Source organism: Heloderma suspectum, chromosome 4 (assembly GCF_057233095.1).
Source record: "Heloderma suspectum isolate Gila_16-S chromosome 4, 16-S_ref, whole genome shotgun sequence".
Taxonomy (NCBI): Eukaryota; Metazoa; Chordata; class Lepidosauria; order Squamata; family Helodermatidae; genus Heloderma; species Heloderma suspectum.
In genome coordinates, this window is record NC_139461.1 from 270,422,690 (window position 1) to 270,440,678 (window position 17,989).

Here is a 17,989-nt window from a genome sequence, read left to right on the forward strand (position 1 = left end):
TGAAAGGTAAGTCCCATCCGGGGGGGCGGGGGGGCGGAGAATTTCTCCCCGAACAACCTTCGGAGGACCGAATGCGTTGGCACTCGGCCCCCCGAAGTTTCGGGGAGAAATTCTGCCCCATCCCTAGAATCCAGCCTCATTGGAGTCCGTGGTGGAATTCTCTGCCATCCCTAAGGATGAGGCAAAATCTGAGTAGGGATGGCAGAGAATTCCGCCACGGATTTCATTGAGGCCGAATGCCAGTACATTTGGCCCCCCCAAATCCATGGCGGAAGGCCTCCTACCCCCCGCCCCCCCAGGGGATCCCCCTGGGACGGCACTTACCTGGGGTGGATGCGGCAGATTCAGCGGCGGCGGTTCCGGTGGCAGCGGTTCCGGTGGTGGTGGCAGCGGTAGGGATGTACGAAAGTCACTTAGCTTTCGTGGATTATGTTTATAGTGTGGGGGGGAGGTGTTCTGTCCCTCCCCTCAGAATACTCAATGGGGGGGAGGCGCTCCGTTCCTCCCCCCCGGAATCCTCCGTGGCCAGCTGTGCTCCGCTGCAGGTCCGCGGAGCAGCTGGCCAGGCCCAGCCAGGCCAGAGCCGTCTGCAGCCAGATTTCCAGCCGCGGAGGGCTCTGGGGGAAAAACAAATAAACACTGTGTATGCAAATGGCGGCGGCTATGGCCGCCGCAATTTGCGTTCCTTAGTTTGGGCCGTTTTAATCTACGTAAATATTTACGTAGACTAAGACGGCGAAAATAAGGGGAACGCAAATAGCGTAGCTGATGCTATTTGAGTTCCCCTTATTTTCACCGTCTTAATCTATGTAAATATTTACGTAGACTAAGACAGCCCAAACTAAGGAATGCAAATGGCGACGGCTGTAGCCGCCGCCATTTGCGTACGCCTTTTTTTTTACCCAGATGTTTTAGGCTACGTAAAAACTTACATACCCTATCACGTCTCTGTAAAAAAACCCAAAAAACTGCAAATGGCGGCGGTGGTGGCAGCCGGTCGGAAGACCAGCCACTGCTGCCGGAGCCGCTGCTGGAGTTGCCGCTGCCCGGAAAATCTGCCCCAGATAAATCTCGTCCCGGGGGGGATCCGCGGGGGATGGGGGGATGGCAGGCCGTTTTGCCACAGATTTTGGGGGGGCCGAATGCACTGGCACTCGGCCTCACTGTGATCCGTGGCGGAATTCTCTGCCATCCCTAGGCGGCGGCAGCGGCAGCGGTGGCAGCTGGTCTCCTGGCCAGCTGCAGCCGGACTGCTGCTGCCACCATTGCAATCCTTGCAGCCGTGATAAGCTACGTAAGAATTTACGTAGCCTATCACGGCTAACCTCCCCCCAAAAACCGAGCATATGCAAATGGCGGCTACGTAAATATGTACGTAGGCTAGAATGGTGAAAAATAAAGGAATGCAAATACACCCACTATGCTATTTGTGTTCCCCTTTTTTTGCCGTTTTATCTTACGTAAATATTTACGTAAGATAAATCGGTGAAAAATAGGGAATGCAAATGGTGGCCGCCGTAGCCACCGCCATTTGCATACGCTCGATTTGGGGGGGGGGGTTAGCCATGATAGGCTACATAAATTCTTATGTAGCCTATCACGGCTGTCTGGCTGGACGCAAATGGCGGCCGCTACGGCGGCCACCATTTGCGTCCGCAGCAGCCTGTGCGCGGCTGGAAATCCGGCTGCGGACGGCCCGGAGCTGGCCGTCGAGGATTCCAGGGGGGAGGACCGGATCTCCTCCCCCTCCGTCGAGGATTCTGGGGGGAGGGATGGCGCGCCTCCCCCCCACCACGAAAGATTCCGCAAAAAGGTAAGTGACTTTCGTACATCCCTAATTCTGAGAAGGGGACCATTTCTGCAGTGTGGCAACATATATAGACTGGAGCAAGATTTCCATCAAGGTCCAAAGGCCTGCTCTTTGATACATTCAACATTAAACCTGGAAAAGCAGGGTATTTTAAAAGCATTTTTTGTTTTCGTTGTGTGTGTTTTTTTAAAAAAAATAATAACATTGCTCCTGAGGTAAAAATCATATTATTATTTAAAATATTTCTAGAGCACCTTTCAGGACATGAGCCTTCCCAAGGTGGCTTACAACAATAAAAATTCATATAATAAAAAACAATGCGATATAAAAACAGCAAATATTCCCCAAAACAACAAACACCAGCATAAGACAAAAAATCTGCAAAACAACTGAAGCTGCAGAGCAGAATGGTCCAATAAAACATAATCAGGGGAAGGCCAGAGTAAACAAGTAAGCCTTCAGGCCCTTCCTAAAAGTCTGCAATGATGGAACATGGAAGATCCCGAATACATAGTCTGAAACTCAAGGGGCGCTAAGGAGACACAGCCCCTCCTGGATCGCACCACTATTTCCAAGGGGCAAAAGTGGATATGGGAACACAAGCATTATTTATTTATGTATTATTTTTATTTTATTGGTTTTATCCCCCTTCAATATACATAATTTTATATTGGTAAGCAAGGTAGTAAGTTCAACAAAAACCATCAAAACATTGATAAAATCATAGAAATGATAAAAGAGCAGATAAAAAGCTAGGTTTTTTGTTTTTTGTTTGTTTGTCTATTGTTTTTTGTTTGTCTGGCAATGAAAACATAAGTCATCAAAGTGGGTGCCAGGTGAGCCTTCCTTGGGAGAGAATTCCACAAATGGAATACCACAATGGGGAATGACCTCTTCATGTTACCACAAACCTCACCTTGGACAGTGCATACACCCAAAGAAGATGGCCAGATTGATGTAGAAAGCAGCATTCTCCCAGTTACCAGGGTCCCAGCTATGTAGGACTTTAAATAGAAGCTCTAGGACTTTGAATTTTACTCATGGACCTGGCCTCATTGCATTTAGGGATGGGTGGGTGCTTCCCCCATCCAGGTTCTCTGGGCACCCGCCTAGCCCCTGCTCTCTACCCGTGTACACCTGGAACTGCGCTTGAGCTCCCCACCACTAACAGAGGTTCCCTTCACTCACCCAGGTGGCCTCTTCGAGCTTTTTCTTTAAATGGCAATTGCAAAAATATGCATATTTGCATATATGCAAAATGGGGCTGTGAATCGCCCATATACGCAAGATTATAGGCATCTGCTGGCCTGTAATCTTGCATATATGGGCCATTCATGGCCCCAATTTGCATATACGTGAATGTGCACATTTTTGAAAATATGCATATTCACGTATACTCAAAATGGAGCCATGGATAGCCCATATATGCAAGATTACATGCTAGCAAATGCCTGTAATCTTGCCTATATGGGCCATTCATGGCCCCATTTTGCATATATGCAAATATGTGCTTTTTTGTGATGGCCATTTTTTTTTTTTAAATGGTAATCGCCGAGCTTGACAACAATGCTTGGGTGAGTGCAGGTGGATCGGCGAGCGTGGGCGGGGGCAAGCGGGGGCAGGGGCTCTGTGAGTGCAGCTCGGGGGCATGGGCAGGGGGGGGTTCCACCATGTTCCCGGGTGGAATTAGGTGCCCGCACCATCCCTAATGGCATTTCAACAACGTAACAGGTAGAGATCCAGCCTGCATGTCATCCAGGCACACAGTGACCTATCAAGACAAATGAGTAGGGTCCGAAAGAAACTGGATTGCTCCTCATTCTCCCCAACTTGCACATTAGTTAGACTGAAGCAGAGCCAAAACATCAGTGCCTTTTGCTGGGTTGAACTGGCAGGCATGCAGGTTGGGTGCTCTTCGATACAAGTTGCTGTCGCTGTTTTCCATTCATTGATCCCACTCAACAACTGTCCAAGTGGGGAGTAGACTCATTACAGGTGCAGGCAGGATGCCTCTATTCAGCACCAGCCTCTTCAGAGAAATATGGCCGAGATGCTGTAATAGCAACCTGGTTGTATGCCAGCAGTGGGAAACAAACCAGCAATAGCCTCAGTTACAGCTCCCTTTTCCTGTCGTTGCACCACATCAGGTCATTAACACTGGCAGTGGGAATCTTCTGTTTTTATGGAGTGACTGGCTGGAGACTGTCAGCGTTTGGCATCATTCGGTTAGACGTATTAAGCAACACTCTGCCCAGCAGTACCTATTAAAATGCAGAAAGGGTGATTGCGAACCATGGGCCAGCTAGCTTTGTTCTCAGAATCACATTAACTGATCTGTGAGCAATCTTGCACTGGCAGCTCTTGCTGTATCTACATTCTGTGCTGGAAAACATTCCTTCTTCCCCAGTACTATGCTATTCTACTAGAAGTGATGGCTACCATCTAAAGCAGGGGCAGGCAACCTGATGCCTCTGGGCACCCATGTGCCCCTAGACACTTTCCTTGGTGCCCACTGAGACACCCTGCTCTCCCAATTTTTTTCTTTTGAAAAATGTCTTTATATTTTCTTACTGGCAGGTAGGATTCCTTCCAAGTGAAGTGGGGACCTGTAGCTGCTGGCATCTTAATTTCACAGGAATGCCTCTGGGCACGTTACTTGTCCTTTGTGACTAGCCATGCCCATCCATGGCAGCCATGTTATGGTTGGGCCCAGGATACCTTTCTTTCAGGATTTCAGGATACATAAAATACCTTTTAGCTCAAATTGCTAAATGCACCCACAGGCCCCAAAGGTTGCCTATTTCCTGGGATGCTCTAGGAATGAGGTTCCTGCTCTATGGCAGAAACCATAAAGACTGTCCCTAGAGCATTTTTTTTGCTCTTTTTTTGGTGATTGTTTTGGGGTGGCCAGGACAGGGAGGAGTTTCAGTACCTTGACACTGTTCCTGCAAGACCAAGATCTTTTGCTACTGCGTGAGTGTGTGTGAGAAGGCCGAGAATGAGGTTGTGTGTGAGAGAGCTGTATATGAGTATGTGTGAGTATCCCCCATCCCCAGCCATCCCAGCACACACTTGATGTGGCCCTTGGGGCTGAAAAGGTTGTTAACCTCATCTTATGCTTTTGGGGGACATGTTGTGTATCCCCTTTTTTTTCCCATGCAGCCTCCCTCAGGTCTCTCCAACCAGCATGTTGAGCACTACACTGCCCTTTTCCAGCTTACTATGATTGTCAGCTGATCCTAAAAAATTGGGTATTATGCTGTGTACTGCTGCTACATGCACACACAGACTAGGGATGTACAAAAGTCACTTACTTTTTCGAAGGGTGACATTCGCAGTGGGGGGGAGGCGCTCCGTCCCTCCCCCTGAAATTCTCTTCAGCTGGCTCCGCTCCACAGAGATTCTGCAGAGGGGCCGGCTGGGGCCGCCTGCAGCCGGACATCCGGCCGCTGGGCAGCCTGCAGGGACGCAAATGGTGCCTGCCGTAACCGCCGCCATTTGCGTCCCTGTATTTTGCCATGATAGGCTACATAAATATTTATGTAGCCTATCACGGCAAAAAAACAAAACAAAATAGCGAACGCAAATGGCGGCAGCTACAGCGGCCGCCATTTGCGTTCACTTTTTTTTTTTGCCATTTTAGCCTGCTCTATGCTAAAAATTGTCACCAATTTTGCTCAGACCAGAAACTTAGCAGCAGTGGTGTAGTGCTACATTCTGAAGTGCAGACACTCTGATCTACATCCATGTATCTGTTTGTGTCTGTGTTTTTTAAATATTTACGTAGGCTATTACGTAAATATTTAGGCTATTACGTAGGCATAGTGGCCGCCATTTGCATTCCTTTTTTTTTTTTTTTGGCCATAATAGCTTACGTAAATATTTATGTAGGCTAAAATGGCAAAAAAAAGGGAACGCAAATGGCAGCCGCTGTAGCCACCGCCATTTGCATTCCCTTAGTTTTGCCATGATAGGCTACGTAAATATGTAGCCTATCACGGCTTCCACAGGGACGCAAATGGCGTTTTTATAAATATTGTTTTGTATTTCTGATACAAATACGAGGACGCAAATCCTTGTCCTGATATTTCTGGCCCTGACTGTAGGTACCTTCTAGGAGGGCTGATAAAGCACTAAGGGCTTCTCTACACAGGGCTTTTTATCCCGCAATGTTACTAGGGCTTTTGCTTCTGGATTCTTTGTGGGATTATGACCGGCTCCTTTACACAGGCAGACATGTAGTTTGAATTGAGGAAAGTCCTTCCTCGGCAAGTTCTATACGTTTCTATACAGATTTTACAGCCACTAGATGGCGCTGTGACAATAGTGCTTTTCTGTCATTACACACAACCAATAGAATGGATTAATGTCCCTTGCCATTTTATCTCTGATATTTTTGAAAATGGGATAAAAGGGGGAACATGCGGGAGACATCCTGGAGGTTGACGACGTCATTTAAAGGACTCACAAACTTCCGTGAGTGGCCAATTATGAGAGTACAATAAATCACTCATGTAGAAATGCTCCACGAAATGTTCTTATATGTCACACTGCTGAACAATGCTAAGCATCCCTGCAGTGATTCTCAGCAAAGCAAGTTCTTTGTGGCTCTGATCTTACTGCATTAAGAAAAAAAAGGAAGATTCAAAACACAACTGTACAATAGTTCTTTCAGATAATCCCACCATTTGTTACCAGCATCTTTGCAAGAACAATGATGATGGGTCATGGTAGGCCAGATCTGACCAAATCTTCTGCTCCTTGCAATATGTAAATGTTTTCCTTCTGCCTTTGCATCTTTTCCAAACTTGGGGAGCAATCCTATGCAACTTTAGACAGAAAAAGGCCTACAATTCCCAGCATGCCCCAACCATTTTTGAAACATGCTCTAACCTGTCTAAACTTGCATAGGATTGTGCCTTTATTTATCTAGAAGCAAGGAAGATAGGACTTGAAGAATTTCAACCCGGCTGCTGCACAGATAATTATGTATACTGTGAAGTGCTAAGACCTGTCCTATGCTTACAGAGAGTTTCATCACATGAGGCTGAAATCCTGCATCCTTATCAGGGCTTTCTGCTTCCGATTTCTTTGCAGGATTACATGGGGAACACGTGTTTTGAATTGAATTGAATTGAATTTATTTATTTATTTAATTTCTCTACCATCCAATAGCGGAAGCTGTCTGTGCGGTTCATAGGGATGTTGGAGAATTCCGCCATGGACTCCAGTGGCGGAACGGACTACCCCCCGCCACCCCCCAAAATCCCTCCTGGAAGGGACCTATCTGGTGGCAGCGGTGGATGCAGTGGCGGTGGATGCGATGGCCCCAGGTCATCTCCCGGCCATTGGCAGGCTGCTGCGGCTGCAAATGGCAGCTGTCGTAGCGGCTGCCATTTGCACCCCTGCTCTTTGCCATGATAGGCTACATAAATACTTATGTAGACTATCATGGCCTAAGGCACAGACGCAAATGGCAGCCGGCGTAGCGGCCGCCATTTGCGTCCGCAGCGTGGCAGCAGTGGCCGGAAGTCTGGCTGCGGCCGGCTCCAGCTGGCAGCTCCACAGCTTTGCCATGGAGTGGAGCTGGCCAGGGAGGATTCTGGGGGGGGACAGATTGCCTCCCCTACCCAGCAGATGCCCTGGACCGGAACCAAGTAAGCGATCCGCTCACCTGTAGTGGTTCACAAAAATTAAAACCACAGAGTGCAGCATAAAACAATATAAAATATGAAAGCTTAAAACCACAATATAACAATACAACCAGAATAAAACCTAGCAGAAATGCAGAGTTTTAAAATACAGATTTAAAACACCAGAGCTAAAAGATTAAGACGCTAAAATTAGGGATGGCAGAGAATTCCGCCATGGATCTCGGTGAGGCCGGATGCCAGTGCATTCGGCCCCCCAAAATCTGTGGCAGAATGGCCTGCCACCCCCCCACCCCCCTGGGGATCCCCCCCGGGATGAGACTTACCTGGGGCGGATCTTCCAGGTGGCGGTGGCTCCAGCGGCGGCTTCGGCAGTGGCGCCTGTGGCGGCTGGTCTTCCGACTGGCTGCCACCGCCGCCATTTGCAGTTGTTGTTTTTTTTATTTTACGGAGACATGATAGGCTATGTAAGTTTTTACGTAGCCTAAAACGTCTGGATAAAAAAAAAAAGTGTATGCAAATGGTGGCGGCTATGGCTGCCGCCATTTCCGTATGCGGTTGTGTGTGTGTGTTTTTTTTTACCCAGACGTGATAGGCTATGTAAGTTTTTATGTAGCCTAAAACGACTGGGTAAAAAAAAGAAATGGCGTACGCAAATGGCGGCTACGGCTGCCGCCATTTGCGTTCCTTATTTTGGGCCGTCTTACTCTACGTAAATATTTACGTAGATTAAGACGGCAAAAATAAGGAATGCAAATGGCGGCGGCCGTAGCCGCCGCCATTTGCGTACTTGGTTCCCTCCCAACCAGAGCCATCCGCGGCCAGAAATCCAGCTGCGGACGGCTCTGGCCTGGCTGGGCCTGGCCGGCTGCTCCGCAAAGCTGCTACGGAGCACAGCCGGCTGCAGAGGATTCCAGGGGGGAGGAACGGAGCGCCTCCCCCCCGTCGAGGATTCTGGGGGGAGGGGCGGAACGCCTCCCCCCCACCATCAACATAATCCACGAAAGGTTATGGATTATTATTAACTTTCGTAAATCCCTAGCTAAAATGCTAAAATACTGGGAGAATAAAAAAGGTTTTTACCTGGTGCCAAAAGGAGTACAATGTAGGCACCACGTGAACCTCTCAAGGGAGCTCATTCCACAGCCGGGGTGCCACCTCAGACAACGCCCTCTTCCTGGTAGCCACTCACCTCATTTCCTTTGGCAGGGGCTCCCAGAGAAGGACACCTGAGGATGGTCTTAGGTTCCGGGCAGGCACATATGGGAGGAGGCAGTCCTTCAGATAACCTGCCCCCTAGCCGTTTAGGGCTTTGAATGTTAATACCAGCACTTTGAATTGGGCATGGAATTGAAAACTTCCTTTCTTGGCAATGTTCTATATGTTTCATTATACAGTGCCATTTATTTATTTATTTATTATTAAATTTATTAATCGCCCATCTGGCTGGTCACCCAGCCACTCTGGGCGATGTACAACATACAATAAAACAGTTTCAAACAATAAAATTCTACAATAAAAACATTTTCTAAAATACCCTAACACACCCCAAATGCCTGCCTGAACAACCACGTTTTTAATGCACGACGGAAGCTCATTAAAGAGGGGACATGACGGAGTTCCCTAGGGAGGGAGTTCCACAGAGTGGGGGCCACCACAGAAAAGGCCCTCTCCCTCGTCCCCACCAGTCTAGCTGGCCTGGCTGATGGGACAGAGAGAAGGCCATCCGAGGCTGATCTTGTTAAGTGGCCTGTCTGGTGCTGCTGGAGGCGCTCCTTAAGATAGGCTGGGCCGGAACCATATAGGGTTTTAAAGGTCAAAACCAACACCTTGAATTTGGCCCGGAAAACAACTGGTAACCAGTGCAACTCCTTCAGCATTGGAGTGATGTGATCTCGCCGGCGGCTGCCTTTAATCAGGCGAGCCGCTGCGTTCTGTACCAGCTGCAGCTTCCAAACGGTCTTCAAGGGTAACCCCACGTAGAGCGCATTACAGTAGTCTAAACGAGAGGAGACCAGGGCATGTACTACCGATGGGAGCAGATGGTCGGGAAGGAAGGGGCGCAGCCGCCGTATCAGATGGAGTTGATACAGCAATGTCCGGCTCACAGCTGACACCTGAGCCTCCATGGACAGCTGGGAGTTCAAAATGACCCCCAGGCTGCGGACCTGGTCTTTCAAGTGTAGCCGTACCCCATTCAACACCAGGTCAACATCCCCTAGCCTCCTCTTGTCTCCCACCAAAAGTACCTCGGTCTTGTCAGGGTTCAGCTTCAGCTTATTCCTCCCCATCCAGCCACTCACCATCTCCAGACATTTGGACAGGGATTCTACGGCCAACCTTGGTGAAGATTTGAATGAGAGGTAGAGCTGCGTGTCATCCGCATATTGATGACACTGCACCCCAAACCTCCTGATGATAGCCCCCAGTGGCTTCACATAGATGTTAAATAGCATCGGGGAGAGGATGGAACCCTGTGGCACCCCACAAGTAAGTGGCCATGGGTCCAAAACCTCCTCTCCCATTACTACCCTCTGGTACCTGCCGGAGAGGAAGGACCGGAACCACCACAATACGGTGTCTCCAACGCCCAACCCCTCCAGGTGGTCCAGGAGGATACCATGGTCAACGGTATCAAAAGCCGCTGAGAGGTCGAGGAGAACAAGGAAGGAGCATTCACCCCTATCCAATGCCATCTAGTGGCTGTATTGCTGATACCTCGCATTAATATTACGCATTGCTGATATCTTTCATTAATATTTGTTATTGGCTTATCTCCGATCTTTTAAAAAGTGGTATAAAGCTCAAAAAGTTCAGATGCTTTGGAGGTTGATGACGTCATGTAAAGGACCCACAAACTTCCATGAGTGGCCAATCATGAGTGTGCAATAAAAGCTTCATGTAGAAATACTCAGACTCTAGATTTGACTCTAGCAGTATGGTTGGTGAATATCACTTTAGGGATTTATCAGGTACCATGTAGCAACAGCTCTGAAACTTTAGCTGAAACTTAACATGCATTTCATCAATGTAAAATGAATTTGAAAAAGGGCACATTTTTACTGCCACACAGCCATGCCATGAATTGTAAATGGGTTTTTTTTCCCCTGCCCCTCCCCTCAGCTTCATAATTACAGATGGGAACTTGACAATTCTGGATCCAAATAATGGCAAAGTTAAAAGTTCTCTGATGTGGATTGGGGGAGGAAAAAAGCAAAATGCATTTGCAATGCATATTTATTAAGGATATTGGTGGTTGAAGTCAGTTTCAATCACTGGAGTTATATTCTGTAGTTTATCTGCTGGGGAACTTTATCTCTAATGAAAAAAGAGCGAATAATAATGAAGGAAAAACAGTACAAAACTGGTTGCTGTTAGCGCCCGTCTGCTTTTCATTCAGAAAGGTTATTGTGCGGAGTTTTATCAGTGTGATAGAGAAAGTTACAATAATATATTATCCAGGGCACAAATTTGAACAGAAGTCTCAGTGAGGTGCAGTTCCATTTAGGTGATGCAGCAAAGGCAACTTTAGAATGTTTTATTGATGAGCACCAGGAGAAGATAGCTTTTAAGGCATACCCCTACTTTTGAGAAACAGCTCCTTTCTCTCTCCTTCTCTTACAGATGTGAAATCTTTGTGCAGAGTTCAGGTTATCACAAGAGCTGTATTTCATTTTAGTCTTCTTTAAGTCCCCAAGGTTTTATCCATAATGCACTTTCCTCCACTTTTTCAAAAGAAGTCAGTCTTATAGGTTACTTTGCATTTTCTAATGTAGTGATTAACAGAATGAGATGTAAGCCAGAAAGTGCGTGGTTCTCGCCATAGGCATGAACTTGCTAGGTGCTTTTAGGCAAGCCTCAGCCTCAGTCTGGCCAGCCATGGCCAGCCCTACCATTAGGCAGAGTGAGGCAACTGCTCAAAATTGGATGGGATAGCTAATACCTTAGAAGACAGAAACTAAGTTCAAAATTATCTTGACAGGTTAGAAAACAGGGCAGAAAGTAACAGAATGAAATTTAACGGAGACAATTGCAAAGTTCTTCCTTTAGGAAATGAAATCAGATGCACAGGTATAAGATGAGGAATACTTGGCTTGGCAACAGTATATGTGAAAAGGATCTTGGAGTTGTAGTTGATCACAAGCTGAATATGAGTCAGTGGTGTGATGTGGCTGCAAAAGAGGCAAATGGAGTTTTAGGCTGTGCCTAAAGTATAGTTCCAAAATCATGGGAAGCAACAGTTCCACTCTACCTGGCACTGGTCAGAAGTTCACCTGGAATGCTGTGTCCAGTTCTGGACACCACACTTTAAGAAGGATTCAGATAAATTGGAATGAGTTCAGAGAAGGACAACAAAGATGATCAGGGGACTAGGAACTAAATCCTACAAGGAAAGATTGAAGGAACTGGACATGTTTAGCCTTGAGAAGAGAAGACTAAGAGGGGAATGTGATAACACTTTTCAAGTACCTAAAGGGTTGTCACACAGAAGAGGGCCACAACCTGTTCTCTGTCATCCAAATCTGTGCGAGACAAAATAATGGGCTTAAGTTACATTTCGGTTGAACATGAGGAAGAACTTCCTAACAGCAGTCAGGCAAAGGAACTATCTGCCTAGGGAGTTGGTGGGCTCTCTGTCACTGGAAGTATTCATGCAGGAACTGGACAGCCATCTGTCAGGGATGCTTTAAAATGTATTCCTGCACTGAACAGAGGGTTGGACACGATGGTCTAAATTGCCCTTTCCAGCAGTACAATTGTATGTATTTTACTACTTAGGTTTCTCAATAGCAAGATAAAACCCATTCCTTTGGAGAGAGAACTTTTAGCAAGTACTAGGGATGTATGAAAATCACTTACCTGTTTGCGGATTATGTTTATGGGGGGGGGAGGCATTCCGTCCCTCCCCCCGGAATCCTCCTTGGCTGGCTGTGCTCCACGGCGGCTCCGCGGAGCAGCCAGCCAGGCCCAGCCAGGCCAGAGCCGTCTGCAGCCGAATTTCCGCAGACGCTATTTGCATTCCCCTTATTTTCACCGTCTTAGTCTACGTAATTATTTACGTAGACTAAGACGGCCCAAAATAAGGAACGCAAATGGTGGCGGCCGTAGCCGCGGCCATATGTGTACGCCTTTTTTTTTTTTTTTTTTACCCAGTCGTTTTAGGCTACGTAAAAGGTTATGTAGCCTATCACATGGGTGTAAAAAACAAACAAAAAACCTGCAAATGGTGGCGGCGGCAGCTGGTCGGAAGACCAGCCGCCGCAGCCGCCACCGCTGAAGCTGCCGCTGGAGCCGCCGCCGCCCGGAAGTTCCGCCCCAGGTAAGTCTTGTCCCGGGGGGATCCATGGGGGGGCGGGGGGGGCAGGCCATTCTGCCACAGATTTCGGGGGGCCGAATGCACTGGCATTCGTCCTCCCCGAGATCCGTGGCGGAATTCTCTGCCATCCCTAGCAAGTACTGCGTTTCTGAGCTGTAGTGACTTAGATTATTATTCATGCAAGTCAAGTCAAATTTCAAGCTTATCGCTCAGCCAATTGGGTATTAGAACACTACAGAATAATTAGGTCGCAAACAGTCAATCATGACTGAACATATTACATGCATAATTGGTGGCTCCAAGTATAATTAAAATCAAATAATAAAATTACACTGCAATTACTGACAGAATTAGCAATCATACATTTAACGGAGCCATCCATATAAGGTTACATCTAGAGTGAACGGTCACCTTTACAATCAATAATATCAGATAAAGTACATTTGCAACAAATATCTGCAATTGCTACTGATTTTTTTTTTTTTGCCACTCAGCTAGAGAAAGAAATCTATCACTCAGTGTTAATTAGATATATACCCTTTGTTTCTTTCCTCTTTGCTCAAGGGGGCAAATCATGGTCCCCTCCCCATTTTATACTCACGACAACCCTGTGAGGTAGGCTAGGCTAAGAGGTTGTTACCCAATATGTTTCGTGGCTGAGTGGAGGCTTGAATCTGGGTCTCCCCAGTCATAGTCCAATGCTTTTACTATACCACATTGACAACATAGTGGAAGTAGGAATGCCACAAGGTAATTGACCAGTTTCTTCATTTCCAAAACCCAAGGAAACAATCAGTTTTTTTCACAGATAGGGGTGTCAGAGAAATCCGCAATGGAATCAAATGAGTTTGGATTTTTATGAAACTGACCCACAGATTCTGCAGTGGACCGGCTTTCCCCGACTCTGGTGGATTCCATGGACTTAAGGACCATTTTTCTAACTTTCTGGAATTTTGCACAAATTTAGTAAAAGAAAAATATGCAACATTTGAAAAAAGGGCTGAAAATGCACATTTCCTCCATAGGTTAAAGCCTGAAAATGCACATGGGGGGGGGGATTTGTGCATTTTTTTCAAGCCCAAATTTGCACACGTGACAATTTGCACAACTTCAGAAACTAATAACTAAAAATAAAATCTGATTCTGTCAATAAGCAGATGACGGAACAACAGATGCCTGACAATCCATGAAACACAGATGGGTTTTTTTTTACACAATCAGTCCATCCCTAGTCATGAGTAGTAGGTCTGGAAAAGACCTCAGTTTAAGACCTTGAAGAGTTGCAGCTGGTGTAGGCAGGACTGTACTAAATGCAGGCGATCCATATATTCAGAAGTGCACCTGAGGGCACATGGCTTGTAGCTTTGTCAGTCTTGAGACACAGACCAGGGGAAATGCTAAGCAGGTCTGGCCCTGTAAGCCGTGTGTATGGAAGAATGACTGTGGACCCTACATGAGCCACTCTGAGCTTTTTGTATCTCCAGTTAAAACAATCTCAGGTAAAAGTGCTAGGAAAGACTTCGGCCTTGGAATCCTGCTGCCAATCATAGTAGACAGTACTAGGCCAGGTGAACCGGTGGTCTTACTCATTTTAAGGCGACTTCATGTGTCCATAAGAAACATTCTTATGGGGAAAAATATCAGTAAGATGTTTCTATGTTATGTTAAACATCAGCATACAGACACCCTATGCAGGTGTCCAGAATCCAAGGGAAGGATCCAATGATGTCTGTCCACTAGCGCTATGTAGGGATGCTGGAGAAATTAGAGATGGACTAAAAGGACCTCAGATTTCTAAGCATCTGACTTGCAGAATCCACTGCAGACTGACCTCCTTGGGCTATGTGGAGTCTGTGGACTTTCCGATTTTTTAATTTTTTTTTAACTTTCCCGAAAATTATGCATATTTATTCATAGGAAAACATGGAAGCTTCTGCTGAGGAATGGGGACAATACACTAAATGTTACGTACTAAGGTAAATTATGTAAATTCTTGAGAACTCTCTTATGGAATGATTTGCGTACGTTTCTGCATAATGAAAAGAAATATTCACATCCCTCTGTGAGAGGATGGCAGAACAAAAGGCACCTGACAATCTATGGTACAACTACTGATCTATAGACGGAGCAGATTTTATGCAATCCATATATCCCTAGTGCTATTGACATTGCACTTGCAAAAACCAATGCTTGAGCAACATCAGTAACACTTGTTAGTGCAATGAATTTCCTGCAAAATCTGTCATACTAGTAAGCTTGATTGACATTTGGTGAACATTCTTTTCCAGTAACTCAACATAAATAGTGCTAGCAGCCAGACAAAGTTGGATCCTGCCCAGAGTGTAGAATATAGAATCATAGGGTTGGAAGGGGCCTACAAGACCATCTAGTCCAAGCTCCTGCTCAATGAAGGAAGCCTGATTCCCAGGTGGTCTCCCATCCAAGTACTAACCAGGGCTGACGCTGCTATTTCCATTGCCCTCTAAGTGGAGGATGCCTTTCTGAAGGGGAGGGCTCCCTCTATCCATCGAGGTCCTTCACACAATTTTGAATGCTGATTTTCGAAACCACTTGGCAGGCCTCCATGGATACATGAGGCTTTCCCCTTCAGAAAGTTATCTTCCTTCTGTACAAGGCTTCTGAAATGAAATGGAGAGAGAAGGGGTGGGGCAGGGCTAGTCCTTTCCTCCTTCTAGTGTGTTTACTATTGTTGTTGTTGTTCAGTTGTTAAGTCGTGTCCGACCCTTCGTGACCCCATGGACCATAGCATGCCAGGCCTTCCTGTCCTCAGCTCTCTCCCTGAGTGTGACCAAGTTCATACTCATTGCATTGGTGATGCTATCTAGCCATCTCATCCTGTGCCGTCCCCTTCTCCTTTTGCCTTCAATCTTTCCCAGCATCAGGGCATTTTCTAGGGATGTCAGATAATTCCGCCACGGATCTCGGTGAGGCCGAATGCCAGTGCATTTGGCCCCCTGAAATCCATGGCAGAACGAAGCCCCCACCCCCCCAACCCATGAAAGGTGCGTGAAACGGAGCACTTACCTGCTGCAGTCTGTGCTGACTTGTGAATGGCGTCCGCCCTGTGGCCGCCATTCGCTTCTTCATCATACCCATGATAGGCTACGTAAATATTTATGTAGCCTATCACGGCAAGCCAACCCCCCCAAAAAACCAGTGTATGCAAATGGCAGTGGCTATGGCGGCCACCATTTGCGTTCCCATTTTTCGACGTTTTAGCCTACGTAAATATTTACGTAAGCTATTACAGCAAACAAAAAGGAACGCAAATAGCGCCCACTATGCTATTTGCATTCCCCTTTTTTTCGCCGTAATAGCCTACGTAAATATTTACGTAGGCTAAAATGGCTAAAAATAGGGAACGCAAATGGTGGCTGTCTTAGCGACCGCCATTTGGTTACACTATTTTTTGGGGGGGCTTGCTGTGATAGATTACATAAATACTTACGTAACCTATCATGGAAGCTTCGCTGGACACAAATGGCGGCCGCTACAGCAGCCGCCATTTGTATTCGCAGTAGCCCGTCCATGGCCGGAACTCCAGCTGCGGATGGCCCTGGCCGGCGGCTCTGCAGAGCCGCCGCGGAGCAGAGCCGGTCCAGGGAGGATTCCGGGGGGAGGGACGGAGTGCCTCTCCCCCACTGCGAATCCAAGCTGTGAAAAGGTAAGTGACTTTTGTACATCCCTAGTCTTTTCCAGTGACTTTTCTCTTCACATTAGGTGGCCAAAATATTTGAGCTTCAGTTTCAGTATCTGTCCTTCCAATGAGCAGTCAGGGTTGATTTCCTTTAGGATGGACTGATTTGACCTCCTTGCAGTCCAGGGGACTCATAAGAGTCTTCTCTAGCACCATAGTTCGAAAGCATCAATTCTTCGGCATTCAGCCTTCATTATAGTCCACCTCTCACAGCCATATGTTACTACTGGGAAAACCATAGCTTTGATTAGACGGACCTTTGTCAGCAAGGTGATGTCTCTGCTTCTTTCTATGCTGTCTAGGTTTGCCATAGCTTTCCTCCCAAGGAGCAAGCGTCTTTTAATTTCATGGCTACAGTAGGGATGGACGAAAGGGACTTACCTCATCCCACAGCTTGCTTCGCGGTGGGGGGGAGGCACTTCGCTTCTCCCCCTGAAGTTCAGGTGAGGGGGGGGAGGCACCCTGCCTTACCCGGCCGAAATTCAGGCCAGGTAGGAGCGCCCCATCTACCCGGCCGCAAAAAAAAAAGTAAAAAAACACACAAAAAACACACACACCCATGATAGGCTACATAACGATTTACGTAGCCTATCACGGCTAGATTTCCAAAGTCAGCCATGATAGGCTATGTAAATCGTCACGTAGCCCATCACGGGTGACTTTGAAAAAAAAAAGCGCGTACGCAAATGGCGGCTCCCATGGGGACTGCCAGTTGCGTTCCTTAGTTTGGCACGTCTAGTCTACGTAAAGATTTACGTAGACTACGGCGAAAATAAGGGCAACGCAAATAGCGTGCCCTTATTTTTGCCGTAGTCTACATAAATCTTTACGTAGACTAGATGTGCCAAAATAAGGAACGCAAATGGCGGCGCCCCATGGGCACCGCCATTTGCGTACACGATTTTTTTCCCCCCGAAAGTCAGCCGTGATAGGCTTCGTGACGATTTACATAGCCTATCACGGCTGACTTTGGAAATCTAGCCATGATAGGCTAAGTAAATCGTTACTTAGCCTATCATGGGTGTGTTTTTTTTTTTTACTTTACTTTTTTTTTTTGCAATGGCGGTGGCGGCAGCCGGTCGGGAGACCAGCTGCCGCCCCCGCCCCCACCAAAATGCCGCCAAACTGCCACCGGGACCCGCCGCCGAGAGGGACATTCGCCAAAGGTAAGTCCCATTCCGGGGGGGGGGGCGGGGGGCCGGCGGAGAATTTCCCCAACACTTTCGGGGGGCCGAATGCGTCGGCACTCGGCCTCTCGAAGATTCATGGAGAAATTCTCCGCCAACCCTAGGCTACAGTCACCGTCTGCAGTGATCTTGGAGCCCAAGAAAATAAAATCTGTCACTGCTTCCATTTCTTCCCCTTCTATATGCCAGGAAGTGATGGGGCCAGATGCCAAGATCTTAGTTTTCTTAATGTTGAATTTCAAACCAGCTTTTGCACTCTCCACTTTCACCTTCAACAAGAGGCTCTTTAGATCCTCTTCACTTTCT